The sequence below is a fragment of the Saccostrea cucullata genome, unplaced genomic scaffold (assembly GCF_032062105.1).
Source record: "Saccostrea cucullata isolate Sc308-1 unplaced genomic scaffold, CSIRO_AGI_Scuc_v1 ctg447, whole genome shotgun sequence".
Taxonomy (NCBI): domain Eukaryota; kingdom Metazoa; phylum Mollusca; class Bivalvia; order Ostreida; family Ostreidae; genus Saccostrea; species Saccostrea cuccullata.
In genome coordinates this window covers 37,186-43,185 of record NW_026923999.1, presented here as the reverse complement: position 1 = coordinate 43,185, position 6,000 = coordinate 37,186, and positions in this window count along the sequence as shown.

Below are 6,000 nucleotides of genomic sequence, written 5' to 3'. Positions count from 1 at the left end.
CTTATTGACAATTGATTGTATACCCTGTATTGGTTTTCGTGTAGACTTGGCTCTTTTTAAGGTAAATTGCCCTACAAGATCCTGAAAAATATCCTCCGTTGGGTACGTGTAACCTGCAACCACATCAGATGGTAACTCGAGGATCTTCTGAAGTGTTTGATTAGAAAGCTTGATGAGACACAAGGAACATTTGTTTTTGGGAACATCCTTTCGTAACAGCAGATAAAATTTTGAAAGACTCATTTGCACTCTTCTTAAACCCATCAATTGTCATTTGCTGTCAAAAAATATCAATGTACAACGATACTGTTTTTCATGTATAATTTTAAACTAATACCATGTATATGTGTATTCATCAAAGTCTTAAATAGGCATATTATAAACATTTATCATTGCATATTTTTTTTCCTATTTGAAATGCATGTTTTCAAGATATTTTTTTTAAATCAAAAATAAGATATATTTTTCATATACATATATCTGATACTTGATAAGCTGTTTGATGATGAATCTATCTGATAAGAAGTCATTGCAATCTAGTAAATGGGAATTTATTCATTAATTTAATTACCTCAGTAACCATAGCTATAAGCTCTACAAATACCCTTAATTTCTTTTTTCCCCTAGAATTTATCAACGAAATATTCTGAGATAAAGAGAACAGTATTCGAGCTCAAAAGTCCATAAAACAATACAAATAAGGAGCAGAACGAACACGGACCTCTTAAACGTCAGGTGTGGGATCAGGTGCCAAGACCACATAACAATAAACTTAAGTCAAAATTTTGATTTTTAATATCTTGAGTGTATTTGCAATTTTCTATAATATTTAAATTCAAATATATGATGAAAATTTTGTTTCAATATTATTCAAAATTATCTTGAAAGTTATATTGGTTTGAAAGTTTGACTTAAGGCTGTTCTCAGTTTATGGGCTCGGGGCCTGGTGATATGGAAAAGTGAACATCCACTACCAACCGGTCACACCCGTCGTGTTCTCCGTGTCATGATGGTTAAATTACGAAAAAATTCCGTAGACAATTCAGTTTGTAAATGATGACTTAATATCTTGATAATTAAACTTATGAAATTTGAAAGCCAAAACGCTTCCATTCAAAAGTTATGACCAAGGTTATTTTTTTTAAGTTGGTCAAATTTAAATGACAGGGTGAAAAAGGTAAAAAAAAATTATGGCATCATAAGAAAGATATTGTTAAAATAAATACACACGAGAAGCGTGAAAGCCCTAGCTCCAACTATTTTAAAATTTTGGCCAAGGTTAATGTTTTATTTTTTAAAATTTTGCAAAAGTGGGTCAAACACCAAGGTCAACATCAAAAGGCCTTGTAACATGAAACGCACATGTGAATAATGAAAGGCATAGCACTAACAAATTTTATAGGCAAGATTGAAGTTTTTGCGGACAAACAAACAAATAAACAAACGGATGGACAGAGAAAACTATTAATAATACCCAGAATCTTTTATTACTGGGTCATAATGTACACGTCAATCAGCATTCGAATTAAAGATAGATTGTATTGCTGATTAGGTCATTGTATCGACCATAGAACGTACGACATTTTGAGTTTAAATTGAACATTTGATATTATTCTTGTTTCATCAACTTGTTTGTCAATTTTAGAAATTATGCGTAGAGCACGATCTTGCATTTGGAATCAACTGAGAAATATTAACCCCGTATGCAGGTGATTAGGGTATATTGCTACATAAGTAAGGGAAGATGACGCTTGGAAATTGAAGTCATCACGTTTATGATAAAGTTTTGTAGTTAGGGTACCGTTAAAGTCTTTTTCAAGTAAAATATCCAAATATGAAACAGACTATGTGGTATCTTTAATTTCAACATCACTGGAATTTCAATCGTTTTGATACAGGAATGCAATTAAGCTTTGTTAATTGAAAAAAAGTCAACGTTATTTCTAGATATTGAGCTAGTGTTCTCGTTTTCCCATGTGTAGGATTCTGAATAAGATCTGCTTAAAACAGGTCTGATAAAACGGGTCACAGCTGATAGCCATGAAATTCAAACAGTTTGATGGAAGAACTGGTCTTCAAAAACTACTTAGATCTTGTCAGACAAAAACTCAAGCATCTTTTTAAGGACAGATGATACAAACAAACTTATGTCAAAAAAATTGAAAATAACAACTTTGGTCATGTTTAAATGTGTAAAATGAATACGTTTCATCGCGTAGTTTTTGATTTTTTAATCAAAATTTCACAAAATTGAGATTTAAAGTGAAAAATATATGTATAGATTTCTAAGGAAGGTTTCAGGAGGGCAGACTTTTGAACATCACAGAAGGTTTACAATTTCTTGATATTCTAGAAATTTATTATTTGCATCTTTTGCAATAAAATTAAGCCAAAAAATATATACCTACATACTGTATCCAGACATCCATTTTTTTGTTTGTATCATCTGTCCTCAATATCAACATCAGGGTACTCGTGTGTACAATCAGATTTTTTTTTAATTAACAAAATATTATTGTAAATGTTCAATGACAAGCTCGGTAAGTAAAATAACGGGTACCGCCAATGATGTCAATAAGCCTCGACTTTAATTTAAAGTGGGGATTGGTTGTAATATGAAATATTAAAAGTCGTAAATTTGAATGTATTGATTAAAAAAATATTTTAAATTTTCCAAAAATACCTAAGCATTTTAAAGCATTCACATCCGATTAACACCACTTCTTGAATATGTTGTGGATCAGTACCCCTGAAGTTTCTCCTTCACTGCTGTAAATATTTAAGTGTGGATAAAGACAGAGACTTGGTAGAACATTTTTACCGGGATCTGCTATGTATCTTTGTTGGTAAGGATTTTTATGAAGTTTCGGAATCTAGTATGATTTGTTATTCAAATTCATTTTGGTTGCTGCGAATATGAAATATATTTAAAACGAACAGACGATTTTGAAGAATTTCCTATTTAAAAATGGAGCTAGTGGTATAAGTTAGTGTATTTCTTCTCTTCTTTGATATATGTTTATTTACTTTGATCCACTGAAACTTCATATGATTAAGTACTATTCTCATTTGCTCCCCTGTCGACCTGTATTATTTCAACAAACTTTTAAGCATGCTTATAATTACTAATCGTTAATGTCATTTATAAGTTCAATGAATATTGATTTTCGAGGGTGTTAAATAGTTGCTTACAATCTTTTCTAAATCGTTTATCTTCTTTTCTGCATCCCTTTCCTGAGAACAGACAAATTCATCCAGTTTTTTAGCGAGAAGCCTTTTCGTCTTTTCAACCTCTTGTGTTGCTTTCTCTACAGTTTCTTCACTCTCTTGCTTAAGATTCTGTTTCATTTTTTGAAATTCCCTTTCCATTTCATTTGTGTCTTGAATAAGTTCACGAAGCTTTTCTAAAAGTACATCATCTTCCATGGGATTCCGCGTTTCCGAAATGTCTTCCAATGATCTGACATTAACACAAGAACGATGATTGGTTGCAAAACATACACTGCAGCAAAGTTTAGTGGGATCAACGCAGAAAACTTCTACTGTTTTACCACTGTGTTGATCACAAAAGTATTCAATGTCAGGGAAAATGTCCTGATTTCTAAACTCTTCTAGCGTGATAATTCTGTGACTCTTTAATGCATTAAACATAAGATGAGCATTTTTGCAATCAGTACAGACAGGATGCGCACAACTGATGCACCAAAACGAAGACTTAGTTGTTTTGTTTTGACGCCAACACGACCCACAGTTTTCACTGCTGTCGCTTGATTTCTCCATCAAAGTTAAAATTAAATAGTTGTCAGGAAAATTCTTGGCCCAGTCTTTCACCGGTAAATCTTGATTTGGAGGTTTTACGTTTTACCGACATATCGGACACGCGAAATCAATTTTGGAGGCGTTGCTTGTTGATTCCATCGAAGTTTCGATATACGCATTCAAACATACCTCACAAAAAGTGTGCAAGCATGGAAGGTATTTTGGTGTTTTCATCTGTTCAAAACAAATTGGACAATCAAACACATTTCCGGGAATTTGCATTTCCTTTTCAATCCTACTGGCCATACTGTCAACCGGAAATCTTGTACCTGATCCTTGTGACAAGTAACTAGGTTATCGATTAAAAAAATCTTCTAGATTAAATCACCCCAGTGTGTATTTTATTGGTAGATTGATTCAGACTACAACTTAGATTATTCTGCACTTTCTACGCACGTATCAGTCAAATTTTTGTTTGTGCAAATAAAGAACAAGGTACAGTTTCAATACAAATTAAGCCCATTTTTTTTTTCTAAAATGTTAAAGTGATATTAGAGATTTAAATTTATTCTTTCGGATTCAAAAGAATTCCATGCAGTAAGAATACACAAATTATTTTTCTCATATGACCTCCTAAATGTGACGTCATTAAACTTTAGCATTTTCACGTACTTCTAAAAAAGTTGCAGAAGACATCAATTCCTACATCGATACGATATATCCTGGTGAGCTTGAGATAAAAGATACCACAGAGTCCGACACTTCTGTTCAATACTTGGATATTTTACTTGAAAAAGACACTAATGGTAATCTAACAACCAAGCTATAATGTAAATGAGCACAGTTATATTTTTTCGTTTAGTTACAAAATATCAGTCTGTTTTGTTTCAAAAGACGCCTGTGAATGTTTTTCCCCCGCAAAATTAAAGATTTTTTGTCAATTTAGTTAGAAAGATGATAAGAGATTAATAATTATATACAAGAGTTATCCGTGGACAATTATTTTCGAGAAGACAACCCGTGGGATTGTTTTCATTATTTTCGAAAAAAAAATGCAGGCCAATATTCAATATATCTTTCACTAATTGCTTTCTTTGTTTTTTAATGCAGGAATTCCCGATTTCAACAATTTGCAGAAACCTGCGAGATCAGATGGCTATATTGCAACCACTATTGAAATAACGACGCTATTGATATAATTATTATATCCCCCGCTTGAAAAGTGGGAGGGTATATAATAATCGGAATGTCCATCCATCCGCCTGTCCGTCCGCCCGTCTGTTACGCTTTAAGGTACCCATCTCTTATCCGCAACTCCTCGCAAACCACTGAATGAAATTTGATGAGACTTTCACGGAATATTTATTATATATTGCCATGGTGCACCTCCTATGTTACTTTTTGATCAGAAATTGGTTTCCCATTAATTAGTGTAAAACATGGACACTGCCATTATATTCATATGGGAGGCGGGCGTATCATTATTTAGTGAGCTCATTGCTCACTGTAAGTACCTCTAGTTATACCCCCCGCTTGAAAAGTGGGAGGGTATATAGTAATCGGTATTTCCGTCCGTTCGTCCGTCCGTCTGTCTGTTACGCTTTGGGGTACCCATCTCTTATCCGCAACTCCTCTTATACTACTGAGTGAAATTTAACGAAACTTTAACAGAATCTTTATTACATCTTGCCATTGTGCACCTCCTATTTTAATTTTTAATCTGACGTATATTTTGGATTTTCCAGAGCAAAACATGGACACTGCTATTATATTCATATGGGAGGCGGGGGGTATCATATAGTGAGCTCATTGCTCACAGTACCTCTAGTTTCAATAGTGGTTGAGAATTTATTTCAAAATCAAACACAAGTTGTAGCCACTATTGAAATAACGTTCATTATTGAAATAATTATTTCAATGGTGGATGAAAGTGCATTTCAAAAACCAACACAGGTTGTAACATGCAGCTGCAATTGAAATAATGTTCACTATTGAAACAATAAGTTTAACAGAGGTTTTGAATGAGTTTCAAAACCCAAACCAGAGTGTACATGTAACCACTATTGAAATAATGTTCACTATTGAAATAAACATTTTAATGGTGATTGAAATAATGATTAAAATAGTGATTGAAATAAAGAGCTTAATAAATAGCTAGTGATTGAAATAATTAATATTTTAATAGCTGCTGACGATGATTTCAATACCAAAACCACATTGCAAGCCTGATTGTAATAAACC